This window comes from Somniosus microcephalus, chromosome 2 (assembly GCF_052327205.1).
Source record: "Somniosus microcephalus isolate GS21.2 chromosome 2, FLI_Smic_1.0, whole genome shotgun sequence".
NCBI lineage: Eukaryota > Metazoa > Chordata > Chondrichthyes > Squaliformes > Somniosidae > Somniosus > Somniosus microcephalus.
Window position 1 is genome coordinate 79,925,481 of NC_140988.1, and position 18,880 is coordinate 79,944,360.

Sequence of the window (18,880 nt, forward strand, 5' to 3'; positions counted from 1 at the left end):
GTCACAGATTGACATTTCATCTGTCAAGAGCTTTTGACAGATGAAATAACAGCGTTTGACTGCTCTTTGAAGCTGTCAAACACTGACAATCTGTACACTATAAGTTAATTCCTTCCTCTCAGGCTGATTTAGAGATCTCTCCAGAACAGAAACCTGAATGCTGCAACTTTTGACAGCTCGCGGCCATTCTGCTTTCTGTGCCGGTGAGATGAGGGACTCTCGAGACCTTAAGGAAGGAAGGAAGTAAAGGTAAGTAAAACTTATTTAAACACTTTACACACACCAAACACACTTACCTCTGCACTCATGCACACATCACTCACCTGAACACCGGACATCTCGAACCCTTCAGACCGACGGTCCGCTTCGCTAACTTGGCGTGGTTTGGAGCCGTCGGGAACCCCACACTTCAGGGATAAAAATAGGGATTAGGCTAAAAACTGCCAGTTAACTACTTGTTAACAGGCAGTTAATTGTCATTAATCCCCTTCCCGCCTCGGGGAGGCGGGTCCCAGCACAGGTCGAGTATCCGCCTCCTTTGAAACTGGCATGGAGGCGGGTTGGGGGCGGGATGAGTTCGTGCCCCCCGATTTCGCGATTTTAACCCCCCACACACCTCCAATCCCGCCTCAACAGCCCAATGAAAATCAAGCCCATAGCGTTCAAAAGCAAGGAAGTTATGCTGAACCTTTATAAATTAATGCTTAGTCCTCAGCTGGAGTATTGTGTTCAATTCTGGGCACCATACTTTAGGAAGGATGTCAAAGCTATAGAGAGGGTGCAGAAGAGATTTACTCGAATTGTACCAAGGATGAGGGACTTCAGTTAATGTGGAGCGACTGGGGAAGCTGGGATTGTTCTCCTTAGAGCAGAGAAGGTTAAGAGACGATTTGACAGAGGTGTTCAAAACATGAATGGTTTTGATAGAGTAAATAAGGAGAAACTATTTCCAGTGGCAGAAGGATCGATAACCAGAGGACACTGATCTAAGGCAAAAGAACGAGGCATTATGAGGAAACTTATTTTTACGTAGCCAGTTGTTGTGATCTGGAATGCATTGCCTGTAAGGTTGGTGGAAGCAGATTCTGTAATAAACTTCAAAATGGAATTGGATAAATACTTGAAAGATAAAAATTTGCAGGGTTATGGGGTAAGAGCAGGGAAGTGGGACTAATTAGATAGCTCTTTCAAAGAGCCGGCACAGGTGCAATGGACCGAATGGCCTCCTCCTATGCTGTATTATTCTATGATTCTATATATTTGTTTCCTTATGTAGTTACATGACTTTCAAAAAAAATCTAGGATCCACAGGAATAGTGCAGGAGAAATATATTCTACAAAAAAACAAGAACTAGTCAAAAATGAGAGACCATGAATGACTAAAGAGATAAGGATAAAATTGAAACTAAAGAAAATGGCATACATTAAGTACATAGAGAATAAAGGCAAGGGCAACAAAAGGGAATATGAAGCGGTTAGGAAAGAAGTAAAAAAAACAATTAGGACAGCAAAGAGGAATTAGGAAATGAAATGATCAAGGAATATATAAAGTAATAGTAAAGTATTCTATAGATATATAAATAACAAACAGAAAATTAAGGTAGAGATGGGGCAACTCAGGGATGCATAAGATAAACTCACAGGTATTGACCGTGAAATGGCAGAATTACTGAATAGTTACTTTGCCTCAGCTTTTAGCAGGGAGACATGGTGGACATGACATTAGAAGAAGAGAATGAAAAGGATATCAAAACATTTAAGATAGATAGGAGGGAGATAATTGATAAACTAGACAAATTAGAGCGGATAAAACCCCGGATCCGAATGGATTGCATCCGCGCATACTCAATATTATATGTAAAAATTCAAAAGAAAAGGGAATAGTGCCAGAAGACTGGTGGACAGCTAACTCATTCCTACATTCAAAAAGGGAGATAGAAAAAATCCAGGAAACTATAGACCAGTTAGGTGGTTGTAAAGGTACTGAATCTTTATTTAAAGATGTCACAGAAAAACACCTAGAAACCGAAAATATAATAAAGAATAGACAGCACGGATTTCAAAAGGGAAGGGCATGCCTGACCAACCAAAGACAATGGTAATGCAGTGGATGTGATATACACATGGGCTTTCAAAAGGCCTTTGATGAGGCACCACATAATAGACAAATGACTAATGTCAGAGCAAGTGGAGTCAGGGGACCGGTAGCAGAATGGATAGTAAACTGGCTACAAAGCAGAGAGTACGGGTTAAAAGTAGTTGCCTTTTTGTGACTGAATTTTTAATATCATATATATTTTTCTCTCCCAACTTTTCCCCCTTTCATTTTTATCTGGATCTCGGATTTTCACTGAGTTTTATGCTTCAAAGTACTGTGAGCAAAGCCCTGTGAGATTTACTCGTGATTATATTATATATTATATATATATATGGATGGATGTGTATTATATGTATTCATTGTTATGAAATAAACTGAATTCTGGATTAGGAGTAGAGCAGCTGCAAGAGTGTTGTGATTGGAACCAGGTAATAGGAGGAAATAAATTCAAAGGTGAATTAAGATGCTTTTACATTAGTTATTTTTCAATTTGGTTTTGAAGAAGCAACCTCCATTTAACTAATCTCCCTCATTGATATTTGAATTGAAAGCAAGCGTTACATTTCCTAGCTCTTTAAAGGACAGTTTGCAGATGTTTTCAGCACTGAGTTAGTTCTGTTCATACATCGTGGCACCATTTTGCATCTTGATACAAGCATTTGGATGGACAGAACCAGCTCAACATGTTTAGCGAATCTGGAGTGAAGGTGCCAGATCCAATGACAGATTCGATAGCAAAATACTGCGGATGCTGGAAATCCGAAATAACAACAGAAAACGCTAGAAGAACTCAGCAGGCCAGGCAACATCTGTGAAGAGAGAAACAGAGTCAGCGTTTCAGGTCGAAGGCCGAAGTCCTGACGAAGGGTCTTCGACCTGAAACGTTCACACTGTTTCTCTCTCCACGGATGTTGCCTGGCCTGCTGAGTTTTTCCAGCGTTTTCTGTTGTTATTTCCAATGACAGATTGCTAGTCCTATGAAAATCTGGTCTTCAGTGTCATTAGAACGCTTGAAATCCAGTCATTTATATTAGCGAGTGTTGTTGATGGCAGGACTGCAGGGCATTTGCCATCAACCACACTCAAAAGATAAAACTGCCTTCACTTTGCTAAATAAAGGCTTTTAACACTTTTACCCTTTAAATCGACTGCAACCACAGCAGTTTCCATAGCAACGTTGGATGGCCATTTCATATGGCCATCCATTAGAAACAAAGTCCTGCACACTTGATCAAGGAATGGCATTTAAGACCAATTAATATTTCAATGAACATCTACCTAGTTCAGGTGGATGTTACCAATGCGATTAGCCCCCACCCTCCAGACACTATGCTATGGAACGCCTGTCCATTTTCTGCTGCCAGCCATGTCACTACATGTCACTACAACAGGTGAGTGGCAGTGGAAATCTAGGCTAATGTGTCATTGGGGATAGCTTGGATCCTGTATAGTAGCTGGGATACCTTTCAGCATTTTATGAAGAAGTTAAATTTCAATCAATCAACTGTTTAGTCTTGCTGGAACAAAAAAAATGGTCTTTGGCTATGACATGTTGGAAGGCTGTATTTATTAGGAACAAGTGTAAAAGAAAAAAAGACTTGCATTTATATAGCATCTTTCTCGACCTTAGGACTCCCAAAGCGCATAACAGCCGATGAAGTACTTTTGAAGTGTAGTCACTGTTGTAATGTAGGAAATAAATAAATAATGTAAAGTGTAATAATTAGTGTTAAACCTTTGTTTGGCGGTGTACTGTAAAAGGCATATCAAGTCAACTGAGTGGTGATACGAAGAGTGCAAAGAAGGGTTGAGTAAAAAGAGACCAGTCTTCTGCCATTCATCAGAGTCAAATCATGGCACCAGGAAGTCTGTAGTTTTAGCATAGTATTTAAAAGAGCAGGATTATTGTACAGATTAATTTTCAACATCAGCTTTACAAGGGAAATCATTGAGGTAAACTGCCATTAGTGATTGTTTTTTGACAGCTGTGTCTGTGCATTTGTATTACTGTTGTGATATTAATTCAGAAGTTCTAATAATAACAACTTACATTTATTATAGCGCCTTTAATGTAGTAAAACGTCTCAAGGCGCTTCACAGGAGCGTTATCAAAAAAACAAAATTTGACACCGAGCCATACCATCCCTCCATCCTCCTTGATATCCTAACGAAATTAGAACTTCATTTTTTGTGAAGCATATTTTGAAACAGTTGTGGAGGTAGCTTGCAAATACTGCATCTTTACAGCAGAACAACTGTAATATGCTTCTATATTTAAATAAATAGCTATTCTTTACACAAGTCAAGTTGTAGGAGGCAGACTGTGAAGGTTAAGTCAAACTGAATCACTTTTGTGCAACTTCAGCCAGTTGCAGAACATTTTCTGTCGAAACCTGAGAAAGATTTGTAAGATGAACATTACATGTTGCTTGTCCCAAAAAGAAAGAGAAAATAGCTTACAAAACTGCAGGGACTTGGAGAGAAAGGGAGTAATATAAAAATTAAGATAACATACCAGGTTATTACTGTTTTTTTTCTCCCCCAACCCCTCATCCCTTTTAGATTTGAAATTGAAGAGCACTAGTGTTGGCCCAAACAACTTACACAGGGCAGATAATTAATGACTCTGAAAGGAGCTTCTGCAATGGCACAAGAAGATTGTCCATTAAACAATGAATCCATACAATCCAGCAAAGTCTCAAGTTTGATTCCCATTCTGTATTAAGTTAGCTGTTCTTCGTTGGGATGTATGTGGCTGCTACAATTGGGCAGTGCCTTCAAGAGAGGAGTGTGGAAAATTAGGGAAGAAAATAAAAATAACTTGAAACATTTAATTAACATGAAACTTCACAGTTTCATTATTGAATGGGTATTTAGATCTTGTGATCACCTCCAAGTGTGAACATACGAATTAGGAGCAGGAGTAGGCCATTCGGCCTTTTGAGCCTGCTCTGCCATTCAATAAGATCATGGCTGATTCGATTACTCCACATTCCCGCCTACCCCCGATAACTTTTCACCCCCTTGCTTACCAAAAATCTATCTACCCCTGCCTTAAAAATATTCAAAGACTCTGCTTCCACTGCCCTCTGAGGAAGAGAGTTCCAAAGACTCATGACCCTCTGAGAAAAAATTTCTCCTCATCTGTCTTAAATGGGCGACCCCTTATTTTTAAACAGTGACCCCTAGTTCTCGATTCTCCCACAAGAGGAAACATCCTCTCCGCATCCACCTTGTCCAGACCCCTCAGGATCTTATATGTTTCAATCAAGTCACATCTTATTCTTCTAAACTCCAGCAGATACAAGCCTAGCCTGTCCAACCTTTCCTCATAAGACAACTCGCCCATTCCAGATATTAGTCTAGTAAACCTTCTCTGAACTGCTTCCAACGCATTTACATTCTTCCATAAATAAGGAGACCAATACTGTACACAGTACTCCAGATATGGTTTCACCAATGCCCTGTATAACTGAAGCATAACCTCCCTACTTTTGTATTCAATTCCCCTCGCAATAAACGATAACATTCTATTAGCTTTCCTAATTACTTGCTGTACCTGCATACTAACCTTTTGCGATTCATGCACTAGGACATCCAGATCCCTCTGCATCTCAGAGCTCTGCAATCTCTCACCATTTAGATAATATGCTTCTTCTTTATTCTTCCTGCCAAAATGGACAACTTCACACTTTCCCACATTATACTCCATTTGCCAGATCTTTGCCCACTCGCTTAAACTATCTCTATCCCTTTGTAGCCTCCATATGTCCTCTTCACAATTTACTTTCCTACCTATCTTTGTGTCATCAGCAAATTTAGCAACCATACCTTCGGTCCCTTCATCCAAGTCATTTATATAAATTGTAAAAAGTTGAGGCCCCAGCACTGATCCCTGTGGCACACCACTCATTACATCTTGCCAATCAGAAAATGACCCATTTATGCTTACTCTCTGTTTTCTGTTAGCTATCCAATCTTCTATCCATGCCAATATGTTACCCCCTACACCATGAGCTTTTATTTTCCGCAATAACCTTTGATGTGGCACCTTACCAAATGCCTTCTGGAAATCTAAGTACAGTACATCCACTGGTTCCCCTTTATCCACAGCACATATTACTTGCTCAAAAAACTCTAATAAATTGGTTAAACATGATTTCCCTTGCACAAAACCATGTTGACTCTGCCTGATTACTTTGAACTTTTCCAAGTGCCCTGCTATAACGTCTTTAATAATAGCTTCTAACATCTTCCCTATGACAGATGTTAAGCTAACTGGCCTGTAATTTCCTGCTTTCTGTCTCCCTCCCTTTTTGAATAAAGGAGTTACATTTGCTATTTTCCAATCTAATGGTACCTTCCCCGAATCTAGGGAATTTTGGAAAATTAAAACCAACGCATCAACTATCTCACTAGACACTTCTTTTAAGACACGAGGATGAAGTCCATCAGGACCCGGGGACTTGTCAGCCCGCAGCTCCAACAATTTGTTCAGTACCACTTCCCTGGTGATTGTAATTTTCTTGAGCTCCTCGCTCCCTTCCATTTCCTGATTTACAGCTATTTCTGGGATGTTACTTGTATCCTCTATAGTGAAGACAGATGCAAAATACCATTCAACTGCCATCTCCTTATTTTCCATTATTAATTTCCCAGACTCACTTTTTATAGGCCCAACGCTCACTTTGTTGACTTTTCTTTTTAAAATATCAATAGAAACTCTTACTATCTGTTATATTTCTAGCTAGCTTTTGCTCGTACTCTAATTTTTCTCTCAATCTTTGTCATTCTTTGCTGTTTTTTATATTTTGTCCAATCTTCTGACCTGTCACCCATCTTTGCGCAATCATATGCTTTTTCTTTAAGTTTAATACTACCTTTAACTTTTTTAGTTAACCACGGATGGTGGGCCCTCCCCTTGGAATTTTTCTTTCTTGTCATAAATATAACAAAAATGAGAAAAATACTGCACTTTATGTACCACATAATAGACTTGTTAGCAAAATTAAAGCCCATGGGATTAAAGGGGGAGTGGCAACATGGATAGGAAATTGGCTGAGGCACAGAAAGCAGACAGTAGAAGTAGAAGGGTTGTTTTTCAGACTGGAGGGAGTTATACAGTGGTGTTCCCCAGGGGTCAATATTGGGACCACTGCTCTGGACTTTGGTATAGGGGGCATAATTTCAAAGTTTGGAAATGTTGTAAACAGTGAGGAGGATAGTAGCAGACTTTAGGGGGACTTTATCAGACAGGTGAAATGGACAGACACATGACAGATGAAATTAATGCAGAGAAGTGTGAAGTGATGCATTTTGGAAATAAAAATGAGGAGAGGCAACATAAACTAAATTGTACAATTTTAAAGGGGTGCAGAAACAGAGAGACCTGGGAATTCACAGACACAAATCTTTGGTGGCAGGACAAGTTAAGAAGGCTGTTTTTAAAAAAACAAAATGGGATCTTGGTGTTTTGTATATCACTGGTTAGGCCTCAGCTGGAGTATTGTGTCCAATTTTCAGCACCACACTTTAGGAAGGATGTCAAGGCCTTGGAGTTGATGCAGAGGAGATTTACCAGAATGGTACCAGGGATGAGGGAATTCAATTATGTGGAGAGACTAGAGAAGCTGGGATTGTTCTCCTTGGAGCAAAGAAGATTAAGGGGAGATTTAATAGAGGTGTTCAAAATTATGAGGGGTTTTAGTAGAGTAGAAAGGGAGAAGCTCTCTCCACTGGCAGGAGGGTCGCTAACTAGACGTCACAGATTTAAGATAATTGGCAAAAAAGCCAGGGGGGGATTATTTTTTTTTACTCAGCATGCTATGATCTGGAATGCATTGCCTGAAAAAGTGGTGGAAGCAGATTCAATAGTAACTTTCAAAAGGGAATTGGATAAATTGTTGAAAAGGTAAAATCTGCTGGGCTATGGGGTAAGAGCTGGGGAGTGGGACTTATTGGTAGCTCTTCCAGAGATTCGACAAAACACGATGGGCTGAATGGCCTCCTTCTGTGCTGTATTTTTCTATGATTCAATTCTATACTATTTAAATGTACACTGCACTCACTCATACCATACACCTTAGGGAAACACAAAGTTCAGTACCATACTGTGAAAATATAAATCAGCAAATATACATTTTTGAAAACAACTTATTCTATGCCACATACAGATTATTTTAGATTATCGTAATCTGAAAAATTATTGTAATGTTAAATATGGTGACAATGGTGAAATATAACAGCAATAAAATACAACAATAAAATAAGCAGTAGTAGAATGTAGTGGAATGTTTTAGCCTGACTGGAACATTTAATCTGCTCAACCAGCCAGCCACTCATTTTCTACTATAATTATAGTCATAAACTCACTAGTTCTATCAAAACCTTGCAATACTTCAAAATATTTACAGTTACACAAAGGGTGGTGGAAGCATACATTGAGAGATTGAGTAGAATGGACCTATATTCTCTGGAATTTAGAAGAACAAGAGGTGATCTCATTGAAATATATAAAATTCTTACAGGGCTTGAAAGGTTAGTTGCTGAGCGGCTGTTTGCCCTGGGTGGAGAGTCTAGAACTAGGGGTCGTAGTCTTGGGATAAGGGGTCGGCCATTTAAGACGGAGATGAGAAATTTCTTCACTCCAAGGGTTGTAAATCTTTGGAATTCTCTACCCCAGAGGGCTATGGATGCTCAGTTGATGAATATATTCAAGACTGAGATGGATCGATTTTTGGGCACGAAGGGAATCAAGGGATATGGGGATAGGGCGGGAAAGTGGACTTGATGTGGAAGGTCAGCCATGATCTTATTGAATGGCGGAGCAGGCTCGAGGGGCTGTATGGCCTACTCCTGCTCCTATTTCTTATGTTCTTATACCCTAATTCATTTTTGAGCATATTTGGCTCCTCTATTCCTATGCTATTTGTTTGCAAATGGGCCACCACCCCAACTCTGGAAATGAATCCATCCAATCTCTCCTTTGTATCTACAACCGTAGTTAAGGAAGACTATCTACAAATCTCACCAGTGAATCCCCACCTACTATAGCTTCTCCTATTCACCTTACAGCTCAGATTTTTCCTCAATCTCTGCTTCCTTTTCCCAGATACCATCTCTAGTCTGATCCTGAAACTCATTTGTTCTAATAATTTCCATATTAGAAGTCTACACTTTCTGCTATCTTACTAACTTTCTATTCTGTAACCCACTTCTAGTCTCCCCGTCAATTTTTTTTATAAGAACATAAGAAATAGGAGCAGGAATAGACTACTTGGCCCCTCGAGCCTGCTTCACCATTCAATAAGATAGAAACATAGGAGCAGGAGTAGGCCATTCAGCCCCTCGAGCCTGTTCCGCCATTTAATGAGAACATGGCTGATCATCCAAATTCAGTACCCTGTCCCTGATTTCTCCCCATATCCCTTGATCCCTTTAGCCTTAAGAAATATATCTAACTCCCTCTTGAATATATTTAATAAGTTGGCCTCAACTGCCTTCTGTGGTAGAGAATTCCACAGGTTCACCACTCTCTGGGTGAAGAAATTCCTCCTCATCTCAGTCCTAAATGGCTTACCCCTTATCCTTACACTGTGACCCCTGGTTCTGGACTCCCCCACCATCGAGAACATCCTTCCTGCATCTAGTCTGTCTAGTCCTGTTAGAATTTTATAAGTTTCAATGAGATCCCCTCGCATTCTTCTAAACTCTAGCGAATATAAATCTAATCGACTCAATCTCTCTTCATATGTCATTCCTGCCATCCCAGGTATCAGTCTGGTGAATCTTCGCTGCACTGCCTCCATGGCAAGAACATCCTTCCTCAGATAATGCGACCAAAACTGCACACAATACTGAAGGTGTGGTCACCCCAAGGCCCTGTACAACTGCAGCAAGACATCCTTGCTCCTGTACTCAAATCCTCTCGCTATGAAGGCCAATATACCATTTGCCTCCTTAACCGCCTGCTGCACCTGCATGCTTACCTTCAGCGACTGGTGCACAAGGACACCCAGGTCTCGTTGCACTTCCCCTTTTCCCAATCTATTGCCGTTTAGCTAATAATCTGCTTCCTGTTTTTGCCACCAAAGTGGATAACCTCGCATTTATCCACATAATACTGCACCTGCCATGCATCTGCCAAATCACCCAACCTGTCCAAATCATACTGGAGTTTCTCTGCATCCTCCTCACAGCACACGCACCCACCCAGCTTTGTGTCGTCTGCGAACTTGGAGATATTACGTCTAGTTCCCTCGTCTAGACCATTAATATATATTGTGAATAGCTGGGGTCCTAGCACCGATCTCTGCGGTACCCCACTAGTCACTGCCTGCCACTCGGAAAAAGACCTGTTTATTCCAACTCTTTGCTTCCTGTCTGCCAACCAGTTCTCTATCCAAGTCAGTACCTTACCCCCAATCCCATGTGCTTTCACTTTGCACGCCAATCTGTTATGCGGGACCTTATCGAAAGCCTTCTGGAAGTCCAAATACACCACATCCACTGGTTCTCCCTTATCTATTCTACCAGTTACATCCTCAAAAAATTCCAGTAGATTAGTCAAGCATGATTTACCTTTTGTAAATCCATGTTGACTTTGTCCGATCCTGTCACTGTTTTCCAAGTGCTCTGCTATTACATCTTTTATAATGGACTCTAGCATTTTCCCCACTACCGATGTCAGGTTTAACGGTCTATAGTTCCCCGTTTTCTCTCTACCACCTTTTTTAAATAGTGGGGTTACATTAGCTACCCTCCAATCCATGGGAACTATTCCAGAGTCTATAGAATTTTGGAAGATGACCAGCAATGCATCTACTATTTCTAGGGCCACTTCCTTAAGTACCCTTGGATGTAGATTATCAGGCCCTGGGGATTTATCGGCCTTCAATCCCATCAATTTCCCTAACACCATTTCCCTACAAATACTGATTTCATTCAGTTCCTCCCTCTCATTAGATACTATGTTCCCCGAAATCTCTGGGAGGTTATTTGTGTCCTCCTTTGTGAAGACAGAACCAAAGTATGTATTTAATTGGTCTGCCATTTCTTTGTTCCCCATTATAAATTCCCCTGATTCTGACTGCAAGGGACCTACGCTTGACTTCACCAATCTTTTTCTCTTCACATATCTATAAAAACTTTTACAGTCAGTTTTTATGTTCCCTGCAAGCTTCCTCTCATTCTCTATTTTCCCCTTCTTAATTAATCCCTTTCTCCTCATTTGTTGAATCCTAAACAATTCCCAATCCTCAGGTTTACTGCTTTTTCTGGCCAATTTATATGTCCTCTCTTTGGATCTTATGCTATCCCTAATTTCCCTTGTTAGCCACGGTTGAGTCACCTTTTTTTGTTTTATTTTTATGCCAAACTGGGATGAACAAATTCTGTAGTTCATCCATGCGATCTTTGAATGTTTGCCATTGCCTATCCACCGTTAACCCTTTGAGTGACGTTCCCCAATCCTACCCAACTCGCACCTCATACCATCGTAGTTTCCTTTATTTAAATTCAGCACCCAAGTCTCTGAGTCAACTACTTCACTCTCCATCTTAATGAAGAATTCTATCATATTATGATCGCTCCGACCCAAGGGGCCTCGCAGAATAAGATTGCTAATTAATCCTTTCTCATTACTTAATACCCAGTCTAAGACGGCCTGATCTCTAGTTGGTTCCTCGACATATTGGTTCAGGAAACCATCCCGTATACACTCCAGGAATTCCTCCTCCATAGTATTGTTACTAATTTGGTCAATTTCCCTAACACCATTTCCCTACAAATAGATAAAAGTCACCCATGATAACTGCTGTGCCCTTATTGCACGCTTCTCTAATTTCCCTTTTAATCCCATCCCCAACCTCCGCATTACTGTTTGGAGGTCGACATACCACTCCCACCAGCGTTTTCTGCCCCATGGTATTTCTCAGTTCTACCCATACAGATTCCACATCATCAGAGCTAATATCCTTACTTACAATTGTGTTAATCCCCTCTTTAACCAGTAATGCTACCCCACCTCCTTTTCCTTTTTGCCTATCTTTCCTGAATATTGAATACCCCTGGATGTTGAGTTCCCAGCCTTGGCCATCCTGGAGCCATGTTTCCGTAATCCCAATCATATCATGTTCGTTTACCTCTATTTGCGCAGCTAATTCATGCACCTTATTACGAATGCTCCTCGCACTAAGACACAAAGCCTTCAGGCTTGTTTTTTTAACGCTCTTAGACCTTTTAGAATTATTATTTACTGTGGCCATGTTTGATTTAAACCCTTGATTTCTCTGACTGCCACCTTTGTTTTTCTCCTTCCTGTCTTTCGCTTCTATCCTTGTTTCCCTTTCCTCTGTCTCCCTGCTCAGGTTCCCAACCCCCTGCCATTTTAGTTTAAACCCTCCCCCAGAGCACTAGCAAACACTCCCCCTAGGACATCGGTCCTGGTCCTGCCCAGGTGCAAACCGTCCAGTTTGTACAGGTCCCACCTCCCCCAGAACCGGTTCCAATGTCTCAGGAATTTGAATCCCTCCCCCTTGCACCATTCCTCTAGCCACGTATTCATCTGAAATATCCTTCTATTTCTACTCTGACTAGCACGTGGCACTGGTAGCAATCCTGAGATTACTACCTCAGCATCGCGAATGCGCCAGTATGTATCCATTCACGGCTCCAGCGCTGCAATTCGGTCTGTCAGTAGCTGCAGCTGGATACACTTCCCGCACACATGGTCGTTAGGGACACAGGAAGTGTCCCTGATTTCCCACATAGCGTAGGAGGAGCATGCCATGGGGCCGAGCTGTCCTGCTATGACTTTCCCTTTAATCTAAATTAATTTTAAATCCAATCAATACCACTAATTACACTACAATTAAATGATATGCTCAAGGGCCCTTGGTTACTAACACTCCCCGATACACAACAGACACCTTAGAAACTATAACCACAAAAATTAAGACATTCTAAATTTTATAAACTAGTAATCTTAACTGTCAAACTATAGAGTAGTATAAATACTCACCTGGTCGTACTCACCCAATCAGCTGCTTCCTCTTGCCCGCGTCACTTTTTGAATCGTGACGTGGCGCCGGAACGCCGCCGCCGGTTTGTGAGATTGGTAAGCCTCTGTAAAAAAGCCCGCGAAAGTGAGTTTCAGTACTCACTGTACCGCCGCTCTCTGCTCCTCCCGACACTGGCCGCTGTAAAATAAGCCCGCAAAAGTGTGTTTAATAGTCACTGGGCCGTCGCTCTTTGCTCCTCCCAACACTGGCCTCTGTAACAAAGCCCGCAAAAGTGAGTTTAAGTACTCACTGTACCGCCGCTCTCTCCATTCCCAACACTGGCCTCAATCAGCTCCCTCCCCTTGTGCCGGCGTCACTTTTAACTTCTGACGTCACTCTTTGAAAATTCTACTGGTGCTGAGTTGGTACCGCGACTGATCTTGGGCTTCATGCCACTTCCCTGCCCGCTCCCCATAACGCTTCACTCCCTTATCTTGCAAAAATCTGTCTATCTCCACCTTAAATGTATTTAATGACCCAGCCTCCTCGGCTCTCTGGGGCAGAGAATTCCACAGATTTACAACCCTCAGAGAAGAAATTCCTCCTCATCTCAGTTCTAAAAGGGACCTTTTATTCTGAAACTATGCCCCCAAGTTCTAGATTTCCCCACGAGGGGAAACATCCTCTCTACATCTACCTTATCGAGCCCCCTCAGTATCTTATATGTTTCAGTAAGATCACCTCTCATTATTCTAAATTCCAATGAGTATAGGCCCAACCTGCTCAACCTTTCCTCATAAGTCAACCCCCTCATCTCTGGAATTAACCTAGTGAATCGTCTCTGAACTGCCTCCAATGCAAGTATATTCTTCCTTAAATAAGGAGACCAAAACTGTACGCAGTACTCCAGGTGTGGTCTCACCAATACCCTGTACAGTTGTAGCAGGACTTCCCTGCTTTTATACTCCAACCCCCTTGCAATAAAGGCCAACATTCCATTTGCCTTTTTGATTACTTGCTGTACCTGCATGCTAACTTTTTGTGTTTCATGCACAAGGTCCCTCTGAACTGTAGCATTTTGTAATCTCTCTCCATTTAAATAGTAATTTGCTTTTTTATTTTTCCTGCCAAAGTGGATAACCTCGCACTTTCCCACATTATACTCCATCTGCCAAATGTTTGACCTCTCACTTAGCCTGTCTATATCCCTTTGCAGATTCTTTGAGTCATCTGCACAACTTGCTTTCCCACCCATCTTTGTATCATCCGCAGACTTGGCTACATCCACTGTCGCTTTCCTAACGAGTCCTTTATTTACCTTTTCTGGCTAGGATCCATGCTGAGATGTTTCCCCTTCTGAGTCCAAAACTTCCTGTTATTATCGATGAACTTATAACACTCACCAATCACCTTGTCTTCTGGTAAATTTGTTCAAAGTACTCCCCCATTTTAGAGAAAAATGTAATATATTAATGAGAATTTACTTTGATGTTTTTGTAAAAACAAAAACAAAAGTCTCATGGAGATCTTTTGAGTTTCTAAATCTTTCCCAAACATCATGTTATTATTCAGCTCGAGGCTTATCTTTATGTTGAAAATCCTTAATAGAAATAAAACCGATCCTTTCCTCATTTCACATATGCCGTTTGCCAGAAAATACATTTACTGGTTTCGTACGAGATTGATGATCACCGTTCCAATATATAGCACATCTAAAAACTAAATATAACTGAATACAAACCTACCAAAGAACCAGGGGAATGCACGCACACACATCATGCTTTGACTCACCATACACAATGCCACCGAAGATATATAAAATCTGTTGATTCTGTGAGAAAATGTCTACTCTCCAAATGTGACATTCTGCCCATCTGATATTCTAGCTTGTGTTGTTCTGGCCATAATTAAACCACCTATGTGGGTGAATAAAGTAATTGTTTTAATCCAACTCAGCTGACTCTCAAGCCTGATAGAGAGCAAGCAAGAGGAAATTAATGCTTTTAAAAAGAAAAGCTGCTGAGCTGAGTATAGACTGCCTGCGTAAAAAGCCAGGCACTCTGTTTTGTAGGAAGAAAACAGGAATACCTCAGTTCCTTCAACTGCGCCCCACCTACCCCATGACATGAGTAGTACTATTATGACCTCTGTTCATGTGTGACCTCAGTGCCCAATGAAGTGGCCATGTAATTAAAAATGATTAGTTTGTTTCTTAGCCTTTGCCTCCATTGCTGGTGGAAATCCATTAGCAATGCTATGGAGATCCAGTTGTTCCCTTTAGCATATACTTACATATAATGCACACCTGTGTTGTAAACCCATTTTACCATGCAAAATCGTAGAATAGTACAGCACAGAAGGAGGCCATTCGGCCCATTGAATCTGCGGCAGCTCTTTCAAAGAGAAATCCAGTTACTCCCGCTCGTTTCCTCATATCCTTGCAATTTTTTCTTGTTCATCTATTTATCCAATTCCCTTTTGAAGGCCGCTATTGAATCTGTATCCACCACCCTATCAGGCAGTGTACTCCAAATCCTAACCACTCATTGTGTAAAAAAGCTTTTCCTCATGTCGCCTCTGGTTCTTTTGCCAATCACCTTAAATCTGTGCCCTCTGGTTATCGACCCTTCAGCCATTAGAAACAGTTTCTCTTTATTTACTCTATCTAAACCCTTCATGATTTTAAACACCTCCATCAAATTTCCTCTTGGCCTTCTCTGCGCCAAGGAGAACAACCCAAGCTTCTCTAGTCTATCCACATAACTGTATTCCCTCATCCCTGGAACCATTCTAGTAAATTTCTTTTGTACCCTCTCCAAAGTCTTCACATCCTTCCTAAAGTGTGGTGCCCAGAATTGGACACAATACTCCAGCTGGGGTCGACCTAGTGTTTTATATTGGTTTAGCATAGCTTCCTGGCTTTTGTACTCTATGCCTCTATTTATAAAGCCCCGAATCCCATATGCTTTATTAACTGCGTTGTTAACCTGTCCTGCCTTCTTCAAAGATTTGTGCACAAAAACCCCCAGATCTCTCTCTTCTTGCACCCCCTTTAAAATGGTACCATCTAGCATGTATTGTCTCTCGTCATTCTTCTTACAAAAATGTATTGCCTTGCACTTTCTGCATTGAATTTCATCTGCCATGTTTCTGCCCATTTAACCAGCCTGTCTATGCCCTCTTGAAGTCTATTACTATCTTCCTCACTGTTTACTACGTTTCCAAGTTCTGTGTCAATTGCAGATTTCAAAATTGTGCCCTGTATCCCCAAGTCCAAGTAATTAATGTTTATCAAAAACAGCAGTGATCCTAGTACTGAACCATGAGGAACTCCACTGTGCATCTCCCTCCAGTCTGAAAAACAGCCATTCACCACAACTCTGTTTTCTATTCCTTAGCCAATTTTGTATCCCTGCTGCTACTGCCCCTTTTATCCCATGGGCTTCAATTTTGCTGACGCTGAATATGTGGTACTTTATTAAATGCCTTTTGAAAGTCCATATACACAACATCAACTGCACTGCCCTCATCCACCCTCTGTTACCTCATCAAAAAAATGGTGCACATTACGTGCCCACGGTTATTGTTGATTAATGTAATGTAGAATAAAATAACCTGGAGCATGGTTAACTTTCAGCATCGTCCTTTATTCTATTTCATGTAACTTTAAAACTGCATATTTTAATTTTTTTAATTACCAGAAATAGGGCTAAAAATTCAGTTGGGCGCCGTTTGGGGCGCCAAGCTCGCCTGGGCGCCGGAATTACCGCTGAGAGCGGAGCCATTTGCGCCATCCCGATATTCAGTTTCTGCGCCCCAAACAGAAGCGGGCCGCTACTCGAGGCGCTCACCCTGAATACCGGCGCGCTAAGGGCCGCAGCGCCACACGCTGCGGCACGGCACGCTGCAGTACTGCAGGCCTTCCTCCCACTGTTAAGGGGGAGGTGCCTGCAACAGCGCGATCCCCGCTCGCGAGTGCCGGCAAATGAGCCCGGCACCAAGGAGAAGTGCCGGGCTCTCGGGAAACAGCCGGCAATGCCGCGGCGGGGGGGGTTTAGGAGGCCGGGGACGGAGGTGCTGGCAGGCGGCCGCCGAAAAAGCAGCCGCCCCCGCACCTCCACCTTAACTAGCGCCACTACCGCCACAGGTAGGCCCTGTGAACCGGTCGCGATTTGCGACCGGCATTAAAGAGGCGGGCGCGACCAAATTTGGTCATCGGGGCGGGAGCGGGGCGCTGCGCACACCGATGACGTCATCGGTGGCGGCGCAGCGCTACAGGCTAACGCCACCATTAGCGCCCCGCTAAATATCGCGGGAGGTGTGGCCAGTGGCGCTAAAGCCACTGAGTGCCCTCTTTGGGCGCAAACTGGTGGCGCAGCCCACTGAATTTCTAGGCCATAGAATAGAACTGTGTATTTTGTTAGTGAATGCTGAAAACTTCTCAACTTTTACTTGGATGGTTCAAAATCCATCCAGTTGAAATGATAGAACCTGGAAGCCCCTGGGTTGTGCCTTTGTCTGTACTGATGTTAATTCAGCTCTCTTATATTGTTAGGGTCAGTAGCTCCTCTAAGCTGAATTCCTCATGATTTCATCAGCATTGTTGAAAATCAAAAAATTGGGAGACTGGAATAAATAAGACATGAGTGTTTGCAATTTTTAAAAGGAAATATTGATGGTGTGATTTCTTTTTAAATGAAATAAATAACTGAAAAGTTCCTTACACACTGTTGCAAGAAACTAAAAAGGGAAAATCCCAAATATATGGAACATACTTTAATAAATATCAAAATGATATCTATTGCCTCATACAGTATTCAAAAATGTTTAAATGGTAATTGCAGGAAGTGCTACTTCATTGTGAATGGACTGATATTCAGCATAATACAATGAAACTAATGTAAACACATTAGACTGAACTGCACCTCATTGTTCAGGAGGGTGGGGAGGGATGATGTCAATTAGCACTTGAAAGCAAATGGCAGGAAATGGGAATGTTGTCCCTGCTAACAAATGCTGGTGAGGTTAATGCTGGCATATGATAGTCTGCCCAGTAAAGAAATAAGATTCTGTATTGCTTATCACTGGGTAAATGCAGTCAGTAACTACAAATGGTCATTTTTGTTAAAGTTTTTATTTATCAAATCAAATGTGACTGACACTGCACAGCATCGGCCCCAGTATACCGTTGTGCCCCTCCAGAATTGGTATGGGTTGTATGTTATGTAAATAGTCATATTCTCAGCAATAGCAAATGGTTTGATGTGTCTACAAAGGTGAGAAGAATGCAAAGCAGGAGTCTGTTGCTATGCAGTGATCTTAATGCAGGGAAAATATAGTTAGTGAGGCAGTGGTAATTGGGGATTTCTGGCTGACCTGGCTAAAATATGATGCAATTGTTAATTGTGCGATTAGATTGAAGAAAAGTGGTGCAGATTATGGCTGCTAACTGCCTTAATGTCCATTATAATGATCTTACAAGATCTGTTTTTATGCAATTGAGAAACCGGAAAGTCAGTGTTTGTGGCAAATGCAAGTTCAGCATCCAACTGGTATTTCTGGACACCAGAAGTTGCTGTGTAAGTGATTGTGTTTGGCTCTCCTCTTCTCCCCTCCCCCGCACACTTGATTAGCCTTTTCACATTTGTTAGCAAAACAAATAAGGTTGTTCTTTGGCAGTACATCAGATACGTATAATTAGTATAAAAAAATAAAATCCCTGTGCAGTTAATTACCATGAGATGGGCTGCTTCAGTGGAGGCTGCTGCAAATTGCATTTGGG

General features: G+C 41.6%; 1 protein-coding gene across 11 annotated transcripts in view; it reads left to right on the plus strand.

Annotated features, from left to right (window-relative positions):
• Nucleotides 1-18,880, plus strand: part of rapgef2b (Rap guanine nucleotide exchange factor 2b) — a 1,083,630-nt gene that overhangs the window by 369,160 nt on the left and 695,590 nt on the right. The gene's annotated exons all lie outside the window — the stretch shown is intronic.